Here is a 23,356-nt window from a genome sequence, read left to right as displayed (position 1 = left end):
TCAGCAACATATGAGCTAGGCAGAGATTATTATGATCCCCATTGTAAATATGGGAAAACTGAGCCTCAGAGAGTTTAAGTGACTTGTCCAAGGACGCATGACTAGAATGTATAGAGGCAGTGTGCAAGGTTAGGTTTCTTTGAGGATAAAGTCCAGGCTCTTTTTTTTTTTTTTTTTTTTTTTTTTGCGGTACGCGGGCCTCTCACTGTTGTGGCCTCTCCCGTTGCGGAGCACAGGCTCCGGACGCGCAGGCTCAGCTGCCATGGCTCACGGGCCCAGCCGCTCCACGGCATGTGGGATCTTCCCAGACCGGGCCACGAACCCGTGTCCCCTGCATCGGCAGGCGGACTCTCAACCACTGCACCACCAGGGAAGCCCCCCCACCTTTTTTTTTTTTTACACTACCTGATCTACCAGAAATGGACTCAAAGATTCAGGAAACTGCCCATTTGAGGAAGGCTGTGGCTTCAGTGTTAATGCATAGCCAGGTGAATGGCTGGGCCTTCAAGCTCTGTCCCCGGGCCCTGAGACAGCCTTTGCTGAGATAGGAACTGAAGCCCCTCTCAAGGATCTGGGGAGTAGAATCAGGGTGTCTCCAATGGACGGAGGCTGCAGTCAAAGCTGGCTTGTCTGAGGAGGATGACTTGGGCATCTACAGAGTCTGGGGTCCCCAGAGAGCTGAGGCAGTTGAGTTAAGGTCAGGAGCTGCAATGTGTCCAGGGCCAGGGAGCAATCATCATTTTTAGCCAGGGCCTGAAAAAGGGAACACGGGTATTAGCGTCAAGGAAGAGAGGCTGAGATGGGACCTTGGAGTGATCATTGTGTCTTGGAGACAGAACCGGTTTTCCTGTCCCTGAACACAAAGCGTGAGCATATTGACATACAGTAGTTGCACATGAGGGATTTAGGTTAGATGCCAAGGAGAACTTCCTGCCAATGAGCAGGTTCAAATTTGGAAACAGTGCCCGAGGGAGGCTAGGGTCTGCTCTTCCTTGGTGGCCCCAGAGTAGGTAGAGGAGCTCCAGGCCCCTGGTGGGGAATGATTCACGGCAGGGTGGAGGGGGTTGGATGGAATGCGACATTCCTGAGCTTTGGGGTGGGAATCAGCCTTCTTCTCTAGACTTAGCCATCTGACACTAAGTGCAGAGCGGAAGTTTGATGTGCCCCAAGTTAAAACGAGTGTCTGCAACCATCTTCTGTCCTTTCTGGCAGGTCAGCGATCTTATGTGAGCGACTTAGGTTCCAAAGGGAAGCACCTGAGGGTCAATAAACCAAGTGGCGTTCCAGGCGTTTGGGGGCTGCTCAAAGTTCAGCGCTCCCTCCGCAGAGCGTGTGAACCGCACCCAAACCCCTCCTTGTTTTGTTTCAGTTCCAACGCACTCCCTTTACTCTCCAGATGTTGGCATGTGGGGCACATGTGGGCACCAGGGTCGGGACGGCTCCGAGGGTCCGGGGTGCTTACCCGCCGTGACTCCCGCCCGGCCCCGTGCGAGCCAGGTCTCTAATTAGACCTGACCGCGTCCCCATTCCAGGGCTCCCCACAGCCGAGAGCACAAAGTCTGCACTGCCAGGGGCACCAAAAGAGCCTCGCAGCCCGGCTGAGACTTCAGGCAGCGGTGGCTGACGCGGGGCAGAGGTTTGGCAGCGAGCGGACTGTTGCCGGAGGTCCTGCGGCGGCGGGCGGGAGCGGCGGGCGGGGGCAGAGCGGGGTGGGGCGCGGGCAGCCGGCGGCCCTCGGGCTGGGCCACCGAGCAGGTCACTTGCTCGCAGCCTCTGCAGCCCCAGCTGTGCCTGCCGCCGCTGGCCTGGCCGCTGCATGCAGCCGCGCACAGGCGCTCTCACTCGCTCGGAGTAAGTAGGCGGCGCTCCCCAGGCTGGATTCGGTGCCCAGCCCGGTCCGGGACAGAGCATGCTTGTGACTATTTAGATAGTAGGTGTAAGTGTATCAGTGTGAGTGCTTGTGAGTGGGAGCGAGCGCCAGTGGGAGGACGTGTGTCTGGGCTGGTATGTGAGCAGAGGGAACTTTCTAGCATATGTCCCAGGGTGTGAGTGTGTCAGTATGTGTGGGAACCTCTGTGTAGGTGGGCCTGGAGTGCGCCCATAGGTGGCACGTGTGTCTGCGTGGCCCTTGCTACCCCGTGTCTGTACGCTGGGTGTGCATTGGTGAGTGTGGTAGGCAGGCTCCATGGGGCTGAGCGGGTCGTGTGTCGATGGCTGCATGTGTGTGAGTGAGCAGATGAAGACAGAAGCTGGGGATAAGGAGTGTTATCTGAACTCAGACTTTCTAGGGTGACCTGACTTGTCCCCAGCTGGGATGTCTTCTCTGTGGGTCACTCGGCTTTGGTTTCTCAGGACTCTGATCGGGGCAGGAGTTCAGCGCCAACACTGGACTGAATGGGGGTCTGAGCCAGCCTGGCTGACTGGCCAGGGTTGCGGAGACAGCCCCACTGTCACTGCAGGAGGAGGTGGGAGGACCCCTCAGCCATGCCCACCCACAAACACAGGGCACCCACACCCACACACTCACAGCTGCTCATGTGTGCACACCTTCCCGCCACCCACACCAGTCTTGCACATGTTGTATCTCAGGAGGGCCATGTAAACACTCACCTGCTTTCAGTATGTACATCTGAGGACATTGACACATATCCAACAGGTATCTCCGTGTGCAAAACGCATATGCACAAACATGCACCCCTGGCTTGACCCACTCTCAGCCTTTTAGGCCCCCTTTTCAGTCCCCTTTAGCCTACACGTGGCACCTTGGACAAGTCTAAGAAACTGGCTTTAGTAGGAAATATCGTAAGCCGGGGGCTTTGGCTGGGGGGTCAGGGCAGATGTTGATACAATGCCTTCAGAGTGTCCCATTTGATCTAGAACTGAGGCTGCTCTTGGAGAAGTCTTGCCTTTTTAGAAGTGAAAAGGACCATCTGGCAAGGCAAGCAGGGCCAGTCTGGGATCTGAGGCAGAGCTCAGCACCTGTAATTTGCTCCACGCTCTAGTTTATTCTCTGGATTCCCCCTGCAGCAGAAAAGCAGTGAGCCTTCCGTGGGCTGGGCCCAGACAGTCATCTGACAGGCAGGAGAAGTGAGTTGAGCTGGGCTGATTTCTTCTCTTCTTTGGTTTTAGTCAACCCTGTTTTGAGTCTCCCATCTGCAGGCGAGGCTGAAAGGGAGAGCCTTTGCTTTGCTCCTTTCCAGTGGTTATCTCTTTTTTTGACAGAATCTTGTTCTCCCTGACCTCCTCCCCTTGGGGACTGGGGACACACGAAACAGTGCCGGAAGAGTAGGTGCCCCAAATATTAGCTGGCTGCTGCTGTTACGGCTTCTAGACCTCTCCCATCCTGACCATTCTCCTGTGGACAGGTCTCAATGAGGTGCCCTCACTAAATGTGCTTCCTCAGTTGGGAAGTTAGAACAATGACACTGACTTTCTCTTTCTAAATGTTTATGGTTTGGTCTAAGGAGTGTCTGAGTCCTCACCCCACCAACTCCTCCAGTATGCAGGGGAGCAGATGGGCTTCATGCATTTCCTGAGAGGGTGCTGGAACCTACCTTTCCCTGGCCTGGTCCTCCACCTGACCTTTGGGGAGGATGGTTAAATAAGGGCAGGCTGTGGTCAGCTGGGCAGCCTTTTACAGAGTGAAGGTAGTGGGGAAGGAAGTTTCTGTGCCTCCCCTAGCCTTCTTATCTGTGGAGGCCCCCAGCCATCTTAAGACTCAGGAAAAGACTCTGGAAAATGAGGTACCCACTGTGAATCCCAGGCTGGTTCCCCAGTTTTAGTTCATCGAATACATATACCTACCAATCGGAATTTCAGAGCAACAATTAGGACTCATAGAGCATCAAGGCAACCCTATTAAGGTCACATAGTTCCAATTTAAAGAAGAGAAATCAGACAACCCCCAAAATGGTAATAATAACAACCACTATTTATTGAATCTGTAATACATGCTTTATTTCATTTACTTTTCACAGCAACCTTATTAGGTTAATAGTCCTATTTTTTTTTTTTCCTCTGACAAGGAAATTGAAGCTTAGAGTGCTCAAGGGATTTCTACAGGTCTGTGTGACTGCTGAGCTCATGACATCACCTGTGTGTTTACCTTATTACTCTGGCTGCCAGGAAGCTCTTAGTTCATCATATTGCTTCATCCTAGTAAACGTGTTCATTGGAAACATGGCTTTGAATTTTAATTTCTGCTTTAATAACTTTATATTATACCCATCTTTAGCTGTAAACTCCTACATCCTTCGTAGAGAGAGATCAGAATAAATAAATGAACAATCAGCAATTAAGCATTCTATTGGTCTCTGAGGATGAGAACCACGTTGCATGGAATTTTGGGGGGACATCTCCAATTTCAAATATTTCGTCTGGTTTTCAAACCATATGTCTCAATTTTGGCTTCTGTATTTTGGGGCTCTGATTTGTGACCATGTCTTGGGGCTTTTCTTCCCAGCAGCTCTGGGAGAAAATGCCCATCTCTGTGCTGGCTCAGACAATGGGGATTGTTGTGAATGAATTGGGCCATTGATAAATGTCCCCTCCTCTGACTGCTTCAACTGCCAGCTTCTCCCTGTCTCAAAAGCATGAGTGTCTGGGTGCCCGAAGGAGTTTGACCCCTGCCCTATGCCTGGCCCTGGCCCTATGGCCACCCCTTCCTCATGTGACCCCGCCTAGGCTCAGGGCTCTGCTGAGAGGTCTGTGTCTCTTGGACCTAAGCTCTGCCTCCCTCAGAGCAGACCACGTGGACCACATGGTCTGTGATCAGGGATGGCCCTTTGGAGCCGGAGCTCAGGATGAAGAGCATGGGCACACGCGAAGGGCCCTTCTGCCCCCTCCCCTGGATCTGTGAGGCCATAGGCTAATGCTCAGTTTTTCCTTGTCCCCATGAGGAGCTCTCAAGTCTGCCATGTGGTCAGAAAGTCATTTGTCACCTCTTATCTGCAAGAGATGTGTGTCACCAGGGTCATCTGAATGCAGGACAGGGCTCTAGCCACACTGCAAAGTTGGCGAGACCCCTAACTAATTTACTCTAAGACTGATTCTTTTAACCTGCCCAAGGCTATTAGTATTTGGAAAGGGGAGGAGTGGGGGGCAATGCTTAGCACTAAAGATTACTTACAAGGACTCTCGTGCTGGGCTTTCAGGCACTGTGTTGAGATCTTGCTTCTCAGTATGCATTAAGTCACCCGATGCTGGCAGCTGTTTCCCATGTTCAAGATTAATCCTCCCAGAAGCACTTGGTTACAAAGGGGAGGAGGAATCATTGGCCTGAGGCCTCAGGAGATGCCTGGCACTGGGCGGTGTGCTGGTGGGTCGGTGCGGGTGACGGGTTTGTACCTTCCCAGGCAAATGCCACCTCAAAAAAAACGGTAAGACTAAGACTTGATTGATTGCATCTCTGCTGAGGATTCTGGGTGTTCCCTGGACTTTAAGCTCAACCAGGTGAAAACAGGTTTCAAATCCAGCAAGAGAGCACTGGGTGAGGCAGTCAGAACTTCTGTGGGGGAAGGCGTACTCACGCTTACTCACATTTTTTAGTGTCTGCTAAGGGCCAACCCCCTTGTTAGGCTCTTTGCATCTTTTGTTTCAGGAAACCTCTGGAACAATGCTGGGAGACAGGCGCTGCTATTTTAAAGATAGGGAAACTGAAGCACAGCAAGGTTAAATGATTAGCCCAAGGAATTTCACCCCAGGTCTGTCTGACGCTGGAGTCTGTGGTGAAGACTGTGGTCTGTGGTCCACTGACCACTCCCCAGTTCAAAGGCCCTGAAAGCAGGGAAGTCCAGGCCTTTGGGCCAGCTGGGGAAGAGCTGAGGGCTTTGCCTTCTCTGGCTCTAGGACCTGAATATCATCAGCGTCACTGGCCTTTCCAGCCTCAGATGGAGACGGCTGCCCTGTGGGAAGCAGGGGTGGGGTGGGGAAGGCCTCCCAGGCCAGGCAGGGATACCCCTGCCAACCCCGCCCCCTCCCTGCCAACCACTCCCTTGGGGTGCGCTTCTGTGACTTCACTTCTTCCCTGGAGCAATCTCTGGGGACCGAGCCTACACCCAGACACTGTGATCCCGCCAGCCCAGTCCCCCCTCTTCCTGCTACATGGTGCCCTCGGTGCCAAGCTCTGGGGGAGTCCTGGATCCTCTGAGGATGTCTCTGGGCAGACCAGACCCTGTTCGGCGTGAGGCAGTGTCTAAGCATCAGCAATTTGGCTGGGTAATTGTGTATAGTGTTCACTTTCTGCTGGAGAAATGGAGGTTTTGTCTTACAAACCAAATATCCTGGGTTTGGAAGCCATGTGAAATGCAGCCTGTCGTCTGGGCGTGTGGGCTGCCTTGTGGGTCTGTGTGTGGTGCTGGTTTAAAAGACATGGTCGAGGGACAGAACGATTGACTCAGGCCATATTGTTGCCTCTGATAGAGGGTCAGAGGTGGGCTGCATATACTGTCCATGTGCAGAGAAAAGAGCACGGGCTTTGCCATCAGACAGATCTGGCTCGGAGCCTGTTTCCACGTCTGTAAAAAGGCATTCCTTATGACGCAGTGGTGATGCTAGAACTGGAAAGTTTATTGAAGTGTAGTGTCCAGCACAGAACAGGTCAACTGTAAATGACGTATTCTTCCTTCTTGTCCCACCTACCTTCTGGGAAAGAACACTGGGCTGATGGCAAGAGATCTGGATTCCAGCCCTAGCTCAGCCTCTGGGTACATTGTTTTCTCTTACCCTCTCTGGGCCTCACTTTCCTCATGCATAAAATTAGAAGAACTAATTTCCCTTATTCTTCTGTATTTTTTGAGGATCGTGAAAGAGACTGAAGTCAGGGAGCTCTCTTGGAGGATGCAGAAAGTTTAGTCACTATTATTCATGTATCCATGCTGCAGTATTAACTGAGATCCTGTCATGTGCTAGGGCCCGTGCAGAGCACTGGGCATACAGGTGTCGGGAATATCCCAGTCCTCAAGGCAAGACAGGATTGTGAGCAAACAGTGACAAGCCTGTCTGTGGGACATGATCATGGCAGGTATTAGTGTATCAGAAGAGGAAGTGTCACCCCCAACTGGGGCAATCAGGGAGGCCTTACCAGAGGTGAAAATCCCTGGTCTGGATCTGGAAAGATAACAGGAAGATTCCAGGAGGATAAGAGGAGGGCTTTCTAGGCCGAGAAACCAGCACATGCTAAGGCACAGAAATGTTGCCTCGTGTGGTAAGCCTGGGGGACTTGAGGCAGCGAGGGTTTGGTCAGTAGTGATGAGAGAGAGATGGGAGACTTTACAAAGGGCTGTCGACGGGCGTCAGGCCTTGATGGCTGTGCTGAGGTGTTTTGATTTTTATCATGACAGTTGTGGGCAGCCCCTGAGGTATTTTAAGCAGCGGAGGGTCATGGTTGGATATGGGCTCACTTATTCATTCAGCAAACATAAAAACAAACAATTTTATGTCACCTTTAATTTTGATATCATATCAAATTAATGAAAATTTGCAAGACTGATAAAAGAAATCCTTCTTTATCTGTATCCCTTAATTGATTACAAGACACTGCATTTACTTCATTTTTATTCATTCTTTCTCTCTCCAACAATATAAAAAATACATTATTTTTTATTTATGTATACTTCAATTATCTGTATAATTTATACTTTATTATAATTATATATTTATGGTTTTATCATGTATATGTATATATGAATACATATATGTATATGAATACATACAAAATATTCATATTTCTGATCAATTTAAGAGTAAATCGGAGGCATGGTGCCTCTTTGCCCGTAAATACTTAAGTGTGTATTTCCTTAAAAAAAAGATATACTCTTACTACAGTACAAGTCTGTCCCAATAATGTCTCTATAGCTCTCCTGTCTCCCTCGCCCCATTCAGGGTCCAACCCACAGATGGCATTTTGTTATCATGTCTCCTGGGTCTTCTTTAATCCAGAGCAATTCCTCTGCTTTATCTTTCTTGACCTTTGCGTTTTGAATGGTATAGGCCATTTATTATGTTGAATATCCCCCTCCATTTGGGTTTATCTGATGGTTCTACATGACTGGATCCAAGCTATGCATGTTGGGCAGTAGTAGCATGAAGTGAGGTTAGCATACCAGCGAGCACAGGCTGTGGGGACCGTCCCAGTGCTGGTGATGGAAGCTTTTGTCACTTGCTTGAGGTGATGTTCACCAGTTTCTCCTGTGAAATTACTGTTTTTCCCTTAGTAATCAATAAGTAATTTGTGGAGAGATACTTCAAGGTTTTGTAAACATCCTATTCCTCATCAAACGTTTAATCACTAATTTTATCATCATTGATACTTTTGAATCCATCATTGCTTCTATATTTATTAGTTGGCATTTTTCTGTAGGAAAGATCTCTCCCTTCTCCCTTTCTTTCTGTCTTTCTCTTTATCTCTCTCCTCCCTTCCTCCCTCCCTCCCTTCTTCCCTTCCTTCATTACTATGAACTCATAAATTCTTAATTAATTTATTCATGGGTTTAATCAATTTGTATATTTTATTTTGATGTTCGAAATGTACAAGATTTGATCAGTGGGAGGTTCTCAGTCTGGCTCTTGTTTCTTTTGACTTTTCCCCATGATTCTCTGAGCATTTGGTTACTGTTGCTTTAGCAAGATGTTCCAGGCTCATTTTGTTCTTTCCTTGCCCCAGCCCTGGAATTAGTCATTTCTCCAAGGAGACCTGGATCCTTTTAGTGGAGAATGGTATTAGAAACCAAGACCTGGGGCTACATGTGCTCCCTGTTACTGGTGTGTCATTGCATTTAGCAAACAGAGCTAGGGTGTATACTTATATGTCCATATTTATTTCTATAATAAAAAAATAAAACAAATTATTATAGGTTTTTAGAAAGAAGAACTCAAGTGATTGAGACAGAGAGTGAGGGGATAGGGTGGCTTAGATGGGTGGTGAGGGAGGGACTGTTTGAGGAGGCGATATTTAGAAAGACCTACAGTGTGGAATGGATGGATTGGAAGGAGAGAGAGCCTGGAGATTCTTTCAATTATCTAGGAAATACTTACAAGGACCTGAAATAAGACAGACAAGAGAGGAAGTAGAATCAGGTAGCTGGTTGAATGCAGAAGGTGAGGGAGACGAAGGAGGGAGATAGACATCTCCAAGGCCTGTCAAGCTGAGTGTGTCCAAAACAGAATTTCTGCGTTCTTGCTTGGCAGTGTCCTATTCATATGTGGTCCTCTCCAGGTATTTCAGATCTCATTGAATGGCTCCTTCATCTATACAGCTGCACAAGTCAGAGAGAGCTGGCAATCATCTTCAACACCTTTCTCTCTCAAAGCTCATATACAATTCACCACCAAGTCTGTTGATGTTGTCTTGAAAATCTCTCCCCAATCCGTCACTTCTCTCTGTCTCCACCAGTCTCACTCTAGTTCAAGGCACCATTTTCATCTTACCGGACTACTGTGAGAACTTCCTAACTGCTACTTATACTCCCTCCAATTTGTTGTCACACAGCAGCCAAATGTATTTTAAAACACAACTCAGGGGCTTCCCTGGTGGTGTAGTGGTGAAGAATCCACCTGCCAATGCAGGGGACATGGGTTTGAGCCCCGGTCTGGGAAGATCCCACATGCCACGGAGCAGCTAATCCCGTGTGCCACAACTACTGAGTCTGCACTCTAGAGCCCGCGAGCCACAACTACTGAGCCTGTGTGCCACAACTACTGAAGCCTGCTCACCTAGAGCCCGGGCTCTGCAACAAGAGAAGCCACCACAATGAAAAACCTGCGCACCTCAACGAAGAGTAGCCCCCGCTCGCCACAGCTAGAGAAAGCCCAAGTGCAGCAACAAAGACCCAACACAGCCAAAAATAAATAAAATAAAATAAATTAATTTTTTAAAGGAAGCTTTTTTTAAAATTTATTATTTATTTATTTATTATTATTTTTTGCGGTACACGGGCCTCTCACTGCTGTGGCCTCTCCCGCTGCGGAGCACAGGCTCCGGGCGCGGCTCAGCGGCCATGGCTCACGGGCCCAGCCGCTCCACGGCATGTGGGATCTTCCCGGACCAGGGCACGAACCCGTGTCCCCTGCATCGGCAGGTGGACTCTCTACCACTGCGCCACCAGGGAAGCCCTAAAAAAACCTTTTTTTAAAAAAAAAACAAAAACACAACTCATGTCATTTCCCTCCTTAAAAATACTTCAGTTGCTTCCTATTGATCTTAAGCTAAAGATCAACCTCTTTAATGAGCCTACAAAGTCTAATTTTTCTGACCCCTGCCTCCACTCCTACACCGTCTCACCCAGCTTCTTTCTTCACCCTCTCTCCTGGCCTTGTCTCAGTCCCTTGGGCTTGTCAGTTGGCAAGGCCACAGGCCTTTGCATTTGCTGTTCTTCTGCTTAGAACACTCTTCCTTCATGTCTTCACCTACTGAATTCCTACTTATATCTCAGCTCTCAGCTCAGCTGTCACTTCCATGATTAGGTCAAATCTCATTTTACAGGGCTTCACAACACCATGTACCCCTTCAAGGCTTTATCATAGTTGTGATTTTACATTTATTTACAGTTTTTCATGATAATTAATGTTTACTTTTCCTATTTGATGATGAGTTTTGCTCATTACTTTATCCTAGTAGTTAGCATGTTACTGACACATGTCACAAATATTTGTTGGATGGATGAATGAATGAATGAAGTTTTATCAGCTGAGCAACCAGCTGGTGGTACCATTCAGTAGAATAAAAATTCTAGGGGAGAAGTAGATCTGGGGAGAAAGATAATTCACTTTAGGACATGTTACATTTGAGGTACCTCTCAACCACGTCTGCCCCCCCAAACATCTTACCGTCTTCTGGGCAAACAAATTAGACTGTCGTTCAAGAGCTTTGAGGGGACTGGTGATAGGTGACAGCTAATTCCTGGGCAATTCTAAGGAGCTCCTGGAGAAGATAGCTAAATCACATGGCATCCCTGAGCTGTACCCCCCTTTCTGGTTTGTAGAGGATACAGGAGATCTGAGGGGCCTCCAGGTGGTTTGACCTGGCTCCTTGGCTGATACGAAGGATTTAACAAACATTTATGAAGGCTCCTTGGAACTTGAGTTACTTGCATGATTCCCATGGGTCAGGAATTGCCAACCTCCTCCCCACCCCTGAGACTGCGCTAGATATAGGCCTAAAAGAGAATTCAGAGAGGGTCTTACTAAGCCCAGTGAGCTCTCCTTACAAAGATGCCAGTAGTCACTCCAGCTCACTCACTCCTGCATTCCTCACTCATTCGTTCAATATCTATTTCGCCTTCACTCAGTCACTTACCCGCCCAACCACATGTATCCATCCACAAACAAGAGTTTATGTTGGATCTGTAGCAGGACTCAAGGCTGATGAGTCACCCTCCCTGCCCTCTCCTTCATCCCTCTTTCATATGGTCCTCACAGCCCAGGAGCCCAGATGAGGAGACATCAGGGTGGGGAGGTGTCACTTTACTGGTTGAAGGCCATGTGTGCTTGCAGGGTGTTATCAGGAAGAGAGGGAGATGCCACCACACCAACTGCTCCTCTTATTTCACCTCCTGCTATTCTAGTGTCCCTTCCCCTCTTTCAATGGTGATGAGAGCTTAGGAATTAAGCTCCTTGATCAGATAGCTGGGCTCTGCAGAGATACTTGGGGCTCAGACTTGAAAGAGAGACAACAGCTCCCCATGAGCCCCACCATGGAGAAGAGGACACTTTTTTTTTCTTCTTCGTTTTCTGCCAGGATTGCCCTTTTAACCCTGTGGAATTTGCAGAGAGGCTGGGGGGAGGGCGGGACAGTGGGATTTAAAATGTGGCATTTAGAAACCAGGCAGTAGACTAACCCTGGCCCCGCCCCTCCAGAAACTGCTCTTTCAGTTCTCTGAGGTTTGTCATTTACAAAGAGCCCCACAGAATGTGCGCTGTCCATCTGCCGTGACATCAGACAGGGTTGGGGCTGAGCAGACATAGGACAATGGCAGCCACATCAGATAAGAGCATCTTGGAAAAGTGCCCGAAGATGCCCAGGATCTAAGTTACAGACTCATTCACTCATTCCCTCTCTCACTCATTCATTCAACAACGATCTACTTAACACCTACTCTGTGCCAGGCATTGTTCTAGGCACTGAAGATATAGCAGTGAGCAAAACACATGCCCGAGCAGAATTGCTTTCTGATGTGGGAAGATAGTAAACAGGTTGATATATGCAAAGTGGTGATGAGTGCTGTGGAGAAATATAAAGTATGGTAAAGGGGTTCCAAGAGTAGGAGGGGACTTGTACATTTATACCAGGTCAAGAGGTTCTCTCTGATATGCAGATATTTAAACAGAGGCCAGGAGGCAGTGAAAGGGCAAGCTATGTGAAGATGGGGGTGGGGGGAGAGCAGTCAGCACTTCAGGATTCTGGGTGCCCTGTGGTCTGGGGGTTCGGAGTAAGCTTCTAGGGGGAGGCCACGTTTAAGCTGAATCTTGATGTGTGGGGACAGCAAGTCAGTCCTGAAGAATAACAGGGAACTTGCCTTGAAGCGTGAACATAAGGGACATGTCGGGGAGGACAGCTTGGTAAGGCCCAAAGAGGCAGGGTAGGCTGGAAACAGGGTCTGGAGAGTCATGAGTGCCAGGCTAAGGATTTCAGACCTGAGTTGAGGGACACTGGGGAGACATAATGGATTTTCAGCGACATGTCACAATGAGAGCTGTGTTTTAAGCAGCTGAAACTAATCTTAGAATAGGCTGGGGACTGGGCAGCCAGCAAGAAGACAATTGCCTTGCGTAAGCCTGCTTGGCCTCATGACCACCAAGGACCCTGAGGTTGAGGGGAATGCTGGATGGCCCCAGATGCACAGCGGGCAGGGATACAGTGATGTAGGGGCTATAATGGCCGACAGAAGCAGCAGGTAATGTGAGTGGTCATCACTGGGACAAACCCCAGACATCTCCTGTAACTCAAAGCTGTCTTTGAGCAAAGAACACAGAGCAGCCTGGGTTCTAGGGCAGAGCAAGCTGGAGAAAAGAGTTTGGGTCTCATCTCTGGCCACAAATGGCTGTTTTAGAAGCTTCTGGGAAGGGGGTCCTTGGATTGTAGGAACATTAGGTTCAGAGGAGAGCTTGTCTAATCCAGCCCTCTCCTCTCACAGATGGGAAATTGGAAGCCCAGAAAAGGGGCATAAATTGTCCAAGGCCATATAGAGCACGTGTGGCAGAGAAAGGTCAAGCATCTTATTTGAACTCATCTTGGAGGAATTACTATGTCTTATTTAATTACACATTTATATATATATCTTTCAGTGGAAGAGGAAATTCTAAGAAAAAGGAAATGTTTTATTCATCAACTTCTCTATCATCTGATACAGAGCCTGAACTTCTCTATCAGCCTGATACAGAGCAGATGCTCTCTTGACCTGGACCAAGGCTGATGTTAGCCTGGTCTCAGATGTGGGATAGGAGCTGCCTGTGAGTAGGGGAGAGCCTGGCTCTGGATCTCCCTCACGCACTCATGTGGCCTGGCCTGCGACCATCTCTACCTCAGTTATACTCACAGCCCTTGGCAAAGGGACCATGGATGTGAGAGAGTGTGGGGGCTGCTGTCACAAGGGTGCCTGCCAAGAGGGAGAGGTGACAGGTGTGGAGAGGGGCTGGGTGTCCTGGGCCTGAGGCCACTGCAAGAGAGAGAGGCCCTGCCCAGCTTGAGAGAGCAGATCACAGGGGGTTTCACAGTCGCTAGCTGGGCACGTGGGATGCATGTTTGGGGTGAAAGTGCAGTGCTTGGTCTGGCCTGCGGCTGGGCCCCCAGGGATTTCACCAAACCCACTTTTATTCAGCCCAGGTTTTCAGCCCAAACCTGCTGTCCCAAGGAGCTGAAGGCCACAGTTTTAAGAAGAGGTCCTGTTCTTTCCCCACAGTATGCAGAAGTCTATGACGTAACAGCAGGATTTCAGACGGAATTGTCCTTTGATGTGCTTCCATCCTCACATTCAGGATCCTAGGCGGGGTGGGGGGCGGCTGAGCTAGAGACAGTTTCCTGAAAAGTCAGAGGGATTCAAGCTATAGCTCCTGCCAGCCCAGACCCCTGCATCTGTGCTGGGTGAGTAATTGGTTCTTAAGCTCTTGGTCAACACAATCTGTTTGTCTTGCACTGTGGCGCTGGCAGAGGAATTTCCAGAGCGGAGTGAGTTACATGCATCAGCACGCTGAACCTGTAGACCCAGGAAAATAAGCGTCCTAAGTTTGGCATCCCTCCGTGAATGTCCTGGGGGAGGCAGTGGGGTTTTCTTCAGGTGTGGGGTCATCACCCTCTCGAAGGTAGCATCGCGGACTAGGCCAGGTTTTGAACAGAACCTGAGAGGAAGGGAAGAAGGAACTTGGATTCTAGTCTGGGTTCAGCTACAAATTTACTCTGTGACTTGGGCAAGTCTTTTGCCCTCTCTGAACCTCAGTTTCCTTTTCATGAACCACAGGGTTGGAAAAGAGGGTTCCTGAGGACCTGTCCTGTAATATTCCAGGTTTCTTTCTTACATAATACTAACAGGAATTTTGGTTAAGACTCTAACTTTGAGATTTCTATCCTCGCCCAGGTCTCTTACTTTGCCTGAAATTCCACCTTTGGTTCTTTTAAGAGGCTCTTATTTCCATATTGACTAACAAAATCCCTCTTATTTTTATGAGCTTGTATAGGGATACAAAGCAGTGTAATCTTCTAGTTGTATTTCAGCCTTTATAACAACTGTGCCAGGTAATCAAAGATATATTATTTCCAGTTTACATTTGAAAAAAGAGGCCCAGAGAGGTTAAGTAGTTTGATGAAGTTCACAAAGTTAGTTGCTGGCAGAGCTGAGATGAGGCTGCAGGTTTCTTGGCTGTTGGCTTATGTTCTTTTGTGCTACCCTTTGGGTTTGGAAAGGGAGAGTTCTAAAGACTGCGTGGGATGGGGGTTGTAGTGTTCATCAGGTGGCACAAGTATCAGGATGACAGCATCTGCCCCCGCATATCTGTACCACGTAGGCTGAAGTGTTCTTAGCCTGGGGCAGCCCACCCAACCCAGGCACAGTAGTGAGGGGCTGTGCTGGCTGCTCTGCCTGCTTATGCAAACGCAGGTCAGGGCAAAAAGCAGGCCCTCTGCAGCAACTTTCTCACTGATGATCCTGTGTTCTTGTCTGCTGTAGACTATTTTAGCAGGGTGGTGGGTATCCGGCAAAGCCCAGGTCTTTCTTTTTTTTTTTTTTCCTTTTTCTCCCAGCTTTATTGAGCTGTAATTGACATATAGCATTGTATAAGTTTAAGGTGTATAATGTGATCAGTTGATACACATATTTATTGTGAAGTGATTACCACAGTAGGGTTAGTTATGCATCTATCACCACATGTTTACCTTTTTATTCATGTGGTGAAAACTTTGAAGATCTATTCAATACTTTCTTAACAACTTTCAAATATACAATACAGTATTGTAAACTATAGTCACCATGCATACATTAACTCTCCAGAAATTATTCATCTTATAACTGAAAATTTGTACCCTTCAATCAGTATCTCCCCATATGCCCTAACCCTCAGCCCCGGGCAACGACCAATCTACTTTCTGTTTCTATAGTTCAGCTTTTTTAGATTCTACATACGAATGAGGTTATACAGTGTTTGTCTTTCTCTATACGACACTTTGCATAATGCTCTCAGGGGCTATCTATGTTGTCACAAGTGGCAGGATTTCCTTCTTTTTTTATGGCTGAATAGTATCACATTGTGATATATATGTGTATATATATATATATATATTTTTTTTTTCTTTTCTTTTTCTTTCTTTCTTTATCCATTCATTCATTAAAGGACACTTAGGTTGTTTCCATGTCTTAGCTATGGCGAATAACGCTGCAGGGAATATAGGGGTGCAGATATCTCTTGGAGATAGTGATTTCATCTCCTTCAGTCATACCTAGAAGTGGAATTGCTGGATCACATGGTAGTTCTATTTTGAATTTTTTTGAGAAACCTTCATACTGTTTTCCATAGTGGCTGCACCAATTTACATTTCCACTAATAATGCACAGTGGTTCCCTTTTCTCCACATCCTCACCAGCGCTTGTATCTTGTCTTTTTGATAATAACCATTCTAACAGGTATGAGGTGATATCTCATTGTGATTTTGATTTGCATTTCCTGATGATTGGCGTTAAATACTTTTCATGTACTTGTTGGTCATTTGTATGTCTTCTTTTGAAAAATGTCTATTCAAGCCCTCTGACCATTTTTTCAATTAGCTTTTTGTTTTGTTTTGTTATTGAGTTGTATGAGCTTCTTATATATTTTGGATTTTAACCCCTTAGCAGTTAAATGGTTTGCAAATATTTTTCCCAGTTTCCTGTAGGTTGCCTTTCACTTTGTTGATTGTTTCTTTTGCTATTCAGAAATTTTTTGTTTGATATAGTCCCACTTGTTTATTTTTACTTCTGTTGCTTTTGGTGTCATATCCAAAAAGTCATTGCCAAGACCAGCGTCAAGGGACTTTTATCCTAGGAGGTTTAGAGTTTTAGGACTGACATTTAAATTTTTAATTCATTTTGAGTTAATTTTTGTGAGTGGTAAAAGGTAGGGGTCCAATTTCATTCTCTTGCATATGAACATCCAGTTTTCCCAGTACCATTTATTGAAGAAACTCTCTTTTCCCCTTTGAGCATTCTTGGCTTCCTTGTCAAATATTAGTTGACCATATACGCAGGGGTTTATTTCTGGGTTCTTGATGCTTTTCCATTGATCTATGTGTCTGTTTTTATGCTAGTCCCATATGGTTTTGATGCTATAGCTTTGTAGTATAGTTGGAAATCTTAAAGGTGATGCTTCCAGCTTTGTTCTTTCTCAATATTGCTTTGGCTATTTGGGGTCTTTTGAAGTGTTATATGAATGTTAGGATTTTTTTTTTTTAATTTCTGTTAAAAATGCCATTAGATTTTTTTTTTTTTTTTTTTGCCATTAGATTTTTGATGGGGATTACACTGAGTCTGTAGACAGCTTTGGGTAATATGAACATTTTAACAATATTAATTCTTCTCCTCCATGAACATGGGTTATCCTTCCATTTATTTGTGTCTTCTTTAGTTTCTTTCATCCATGTCTTGTAGTTGTCAGTGTACAGATATTTCACTTCTTTGGCTAAATTTATTCCTAAGTAATTTATTCTTTTTGATGCTATTGTAAATGGGATAGTTTTCTTTATTTTTCAAATAGTCTGTAGTTAGTGTATAAAAATGCAACTGATTTTTGCATATTGATTTTTTATCCTGAAAGAAAAAAAAATTACTGAATTCATTTATTAGTTCTAACACCTTTTTGGTGGAGTCTTCAGGGTTTTCTATATGTAAGATTATGTCATCTGCAAACAGAGACAGTTTCACTTCTCCTTTCTGATTTGAATGTCTTTTATTGTTAATTGTTATGCTTAATTGTTATGCTTAATTGTTCTGGCTAGGACTTTTAGTACCACGTTGAATAGGAGTGGTGACAGTGGGCACCGTTGTCTTGTTCTTGATCTTCGAAGAAAAGCTTTCAAACTTTCACCATTGACTATGATGTTAACTGTGAGTTTGTCGTATCTGGCCTTTATTATGTTGATGTATGTACCTTCTGTACTCAATTTGTTGAGAGCTTTTCTCATGAGAGGATGTCAGATTTTGTCAAATGCTTCTTCTGCATCTATTGAGAGGAACATATGGTTTTTATCCTTCTTTCTATTAATGTGATATATTATATTTATTGATATGTGTATGTTGAACCCTCCTTGCAGCTCAGGATAAATCCCACTTGATTATTCAAACTGAATTTAACAGCACATTAAAAGGATCATATACCAGGTCTTCTTAATTAACCTTCCATTTCTCATTTTCAGAAGCTTTCTCATACGCTTGTCCTGGAGATGGGCTGGGCTTTTCTGTCTGTAGAAGGGGGTTCTGAGAGCAACCCTCTTAGCTGTTTCTCTCTTGCCCAAACCAGCTCAGTCTTTGCTCTGGGGCAAGAGGGAGGCTCAGGGGCAATAAGTGTGGGCAAGAAGGAGCTCTCCCCTCATATACCAGGCAGGAGCAACAGTGGGAATCACCCCCAGCCCCTCCCAATTCACTTTCTGCTTACGCTTTGGGATGTACATACATGCTTTCACTCTGTCTCTCCTGTTTCCTCCTCCTCTCTGATTAATCAAGTTTCCACACTTGCTTTGGTCTATTTTGGGGCTTGCTATTCAATTCTCTAAGTTTATTCCAGGGTCAATATCACATTGTATTTACTGTTTGAAAATAAATCTTACTATCTGGCAGGAAAATCCTCCCAATTTCTTTATTTTTTCAGGAGTAATCTTGGGTTTACTCATCAAGTGCTAGGAAAGAATCTTGTGGGGATTTGATTGGGATTGCATGGAATCTATAGGTCAATTTATGGCGAATTGACATTTTCCTGTCTATATACATGAAATACCTCTTCATTTATTTTGGCCTTCTTTAATATCTTTTAACAATATTTTATCATTTTCTCAATAAGGGACTTGCACATTTTAAGATTAATTTTTGTACACCTTATATATCTTTGTTGCTTTTGTTAATGCCCTCTCTTCTAAATTTCATTTTAGTTTTGTGCTGGTGTCTAGGACTATACTTGACTTTTGTATATATATTTTTAGCCACCTTTCTAAGCCTTTTCATGAATTAAAATAATTTCTTCGTAGATACTTTTGGTCTTTCCACATTGGTAATGAGGGTAACTTGCTAGTTCATGGTACATTTTTATAGGAATTTGGGAAAGATACCATGTCTGGGAAGACATAGACCCATGGAGACTTGGTTTGCCATGTGAACTGCAGGTCTGTGTCTGGTGGACCCAGCCCTGTGTATGGTGTGTGGCTGAGTGGTCACAGCAGAGGCCAACTTCAGCCTCCACTCACCCCCTTGGCTGTGTGCTGTCGCGGAAGCCCTGTGGAAAATTATATCAACTGTGAATAATGACAGTTTTGTTTCTTTCCATTCTTATACATTTTCTTTTTTTTTTACACTAGCTAAGATTTTAATACAATAATGAATAGAAGTTGGTGGGAGGTGGCATTTTAATTTTGTTTCTGATCTCACAGGAAATGCTTTCAACATTAAATATGTTGTTCCTGTATATATTTTTTCTCAATAGATGCCCTTTAATTAGTTTAAAGAAGGTCTCTTTTACTCCTGGTTTTCTAAAGGTTTTGTTATGAACGGCTGTTGAATTTTATAAAATTATTCTTCTCCATCTACTGAGATAGTCATAAGGTTTTTCTTCTTTTACCTATTAATGTAGTGAGTTTCATTAATCTATTTTCTAATGTTAAAGCAGCCATGTATTTTTAGGCTAAACCCAACTTGGCCATGATTTATTATTCTTTTTATATATATAGCTGGATTCTGTTTACTAATATTTTATTTATTATATTTTTGTCTATGTCTATACATGAGGTTGTCCTAAAGATTTCCTATCTTGTGTTCTTTAGTTTCAGTATCAAAATTATGTCAGTCTTATAAAATGAAGTATGTTTTCTTTTATTCTTATTCTCTGGAAGATCTTGACAAAGGAAGAGTTATCTTTCCTTTGAATGATAGAAACTCATCTGTGAACTTCTCTGTGCCTGGTGGTTTCCTTAAGGGAAGGGTTTTAACTATTGATTAATTTATTCAGTAGTTATAGATCTATTTCTTCTTGGTCATTTTTGGTAAATTGTATTTTTATAGGAATTTATCTAGTTTATTTATGATTTCAGTGAGATTGCAGAATATTCTTGTCCATATAATATTATCCATCATATTCTTTTATTTCTGCTGCATTTGTAGTAATAGACTCGCTTTTATTGCTAATATTGATTATTCGTGTTTCCTTTCTTTTTTCTGATTTTTTTCTGATCTTACCAGTAGTTCATCTATTTTATTTGTTTTTGAAAACTAACTCTATTGGTCATTTCATTTGTGTTTATGTTTTGTTTTATGTTTTTGTTGTGTTTTGTTTAATGTTTGCTTCTATCTGAACTATTTTTCTCTTGCTACTTTCTTTGAAATTATTCTCTTCTTTTAAAAATCTCTCATGTTGTTAGAAGTTAGAATTCTTCCAATTTTCATATTTTTTAATTTAAGCATGCAATTTTTGCTCTTAATTTTACTTATCAGTATACTATATGATTTGATTTTTTAAATTTTTTAGTACTTTAAAAAATTTATTTATTTTTGGCTGCATTGGACCTTCATTGCTGTGCATTGGCTTTCTCTAGTTGTGGTTGAGCGGGGGCTACTCTTTGTTGCTGTGCATTGGCTTCTCATTGTGGTGGCTTCTGTTGTTGCGGAGCATGAGCTCTAGGTGCATGGGCTTCAGTAGTTGTGGCATGTGGGCTCAGTAGTTGTGGCTTGCAGGCTCTAGAGTGCAGGCTCAGTAGTTGTGGTGCATGGGCTTAGTTGCTCCACAGCATGTGGGATCTTCCTGTACCAGGGGTTGAACCCGTGTCCCCTGCATTGGCAGGCGGATTCTTAACCACTGCGCCACCAGGGAAGCCCCTATACTATATGATTTTTATATGTGTGTTTTTATAAGCATTCATGTTTATTTTCTAATTTCTGTTATAATTTCTCCTTTGACCTATGATTTGTGTGCTTAAAATATCCAAACATATGGAGGTCTTCATATTGGGGCAGAGATTACAATCTGTAGGACACCAGTCATTTGAAAATTGCTGAAACTTGCTTTAAGATCCAGTCACTAGTCATTAAAAAAAAATCATGACTCATGAATCCTTGAAAAGAATGTGTATTCCTGATAAGTTGAATGCAGTGTTCTATTCATAAACATTAACTCTAACTTAATTATGACATTCAAATCTTCTGTATCTTTACTGATATTTTTTGGCTTGAGCTGTCAATCAATGACAGAATTGTGTTGGAATCTCCATCTGTGATTCTGAACTCGTTCACTTCTCCTTGAAATTTTATCAGTTTTTACTTTGTATATCTGTATTATTGTGATTATGTACATCATTATTATATCTTCTTGATGGGCTGAACTTTTTATTTTTATGTAGTGCATCTCTTTACCTCTATAATGCTTATTATCTTAAACTTTGTTTTGTATCATATGAATACATTGGCACCAGAATTCTTTAGGTAAATATTTCTATGGTGTGTCATTTGTTGTCTTTAACTTCAAGCTGTTTTGGGTGCTTTGTTTTAGGGATATTTCTTGTAGCCAGCACATAACACACTTTCTCTCTTTCCTTCTTTCTCTCTCTCTCTCTCTCTCTCCCCCTCCCTCTCTTTCTCTTTTTTTCTCTTTCTCTCTCTCTGTCTGTAATGTGTGCTTTATAATCTTTGCTTACAAGTGGCTAGTTTAGTTTCTCTCTCCTTACTGTCATTACTATTATTCACTGATACACCCCCTACCCCCCACTTCTTTCCTCTTTTGGAATTTTTTATTACTTGTTTTTTTCCCCATCTACATATTTGAAGGGTAATATCTATCTATACCTCTATGTGTATTCTTTTGGTTGGTTACCCTAAATATTATAGCATAAATAATAACCTAATAAGGATAAAGTTAATTTACATTTCTATTTTCCTCCTCCCAAATAAAAGAAAATTAGAACACTTTAACTTATTTTAGTCATCCCCTGCTGAATTTACATATACATATTTGAAATTTCTCTTTCTTTCCTTATCCCACAAATGAGGTATTATTATTGTTTCTTACAGTCAAGTTTTGTTTGTATTTACTCACATAGTACACGTAAGTTTGCTCATCATTCATTCTTATATTTCAAACCTTCCTTCTGACATTACATTCTTTCTGCCTGAAATAATTCCTTTAGAATTTCCTTTGGTGTGGGATTTTTACTTGTTTGAAAATGTACTTATTATTTCCTTCTTATTCTTGAAAGAGAGTTTCTTTGGGGGTAGAATTTTAGGATACTTATTTTCTGTAATCAGATATTTTTCCACTCTCTCCTGACTTTCATCATTGTTATTTAATGGTCACCTGTAAATCTAATTTCTCTCTTTCTCTGTCTGTCTCTGTTTCTCTTTTTACCTTTGGATGCTTTTGAAACTTCTCTGTCTTCTGTGCTCTTTAGTCTTACAAGTTATCTAGGATGTGTATATCTTTTGCTTTTTTCCTGCTTGGGATTCATTGCGATTTCTGGATTTGAAAGTTGTTTTGTCTTTCAAAAATTTTGAGAAATGTTTCAGCCACTATTTTGGGGATATCACTTTTCCCCCTGTTCTCCCTCTTATCTCCCTTTAGAAATTTGAGTAAATACTTGTGAGGCTAATTTACTTTCTATTCCTTAGCTTTAGTTCTCTCCTGTTTTTGGTCTCTTTCTCTCTCTGGGCTGCATTTCAGATTATTTCATTTGATTTGTTTTTTTAATACACCAATCCAATCTTTAGCTGTGATTAATCTGTCCAGTGAGTTTTTCATTTTAATTATTATATTTTAAATTTATATAAGTTCTATCTGGTTCTTTCTGCAATCTGCTTGATCATATTTTATAGGCTCTGTTCCTTGAAAATGTTTCCAAGGCTGTCTTTTCTTTCTTGAAGCTGAATTCTCTAATCGAGGTTTTTCCTTTCATAGACAATGTGAATTCAGGCTACAAACCTTTTTGAAGGTCATATTGTGATCATTAATTCTCAGGAGAGACTTTATTTCCCTTTAACCCAGCATCAAAGTTGGGAAAGACAACTTTTCTTGCACCTTCTGAATAGGAGATTTATTTCTCATTCACCTTTGCATTGGGTTTCTGACCTTCTAGACCACTATTTTATTGTTTCCGTAGCCCCTAGGCTTTGTCCCTTGTCTGCCCTACCCCATACCTACATGGAACAGAAGCTTAGGGAATACAGCATTCAGCAGATATTCTCAGGGCAAAAACTACCTTCAACTCTTGCTTGTTATTCTTGGTTCCTGCTCTTGCTTTCCTTTTGGTTTCTCCAGATTTCCTACATTTTTGCCAGCTAAATGATACATTTTAAAAACATTAAAACATCTTTATCAATCCTTTAAAATTCTTCTTATGAAGAAGTATTTTAGGATATATGTTATACCATATTGCTGTACATAAAATTCCTGTGTGAACTTTCTCTATAAGAAGAGAAATCAATTATCAAGTAAAAATAAGATGCTAAAACATAGTGGCATAGTATGGATTTCCTTAAAGAGAGGGTACAGTCATTACCCTCACTCAACTTACTAGCTATGTACCATAGCAAATTATTGAATCTCTGGATCTTCATTTCCATGTCTTCAAAATGGGGATAATAGTAGTACTAATTATTTTGAATTTTTTTTGAGAAATAACTTATAAAAAGAACCTAGAAGTGTACTTGACATA

General features: G+C 43.6%; 1 protein-coding gene across 1 annotated transcript in view; it reads left to right on the top strand.

Moving 5' to 3' along the window:
- The first annotated feature begins 1,731 nt into the window (after nucleotides 1-1,731).
- Nucleotides 1,732-23,356, top strand: part of INSC (INSC spindle orientation adaptor protein) — a 124,221-nt gene continuing 102,596 nt past the window's right edge. Inside the window, exon 1 of the mRNA XM_049713800.1 lies at nucleotides 1,732-1,851. The gene's annotated coding sequence lies outside the window, so the exon portion shown is untranslated. The remainder of the gene's footprint in view (nucleotides 1,852-23,356) is intronic.

This window comes from Orcinus orca, chromosome 8 (genome assembly GCF_937001465.1).
Source record: "Orcinus orca chromosome 8, mOrcOrc1.1, whole genome shotgun sequence".
Lineage (NCBI taxonomy): Eukaryota > Metazoa > Chordata > Mammalia > Artiodactyla > Delphinidae > Orcinus > Orcinus orca.
Note: the sequence above shows the minus strand (reverse complement) of the source record. Positions and strands in the feature narration are given on the sequence as shown.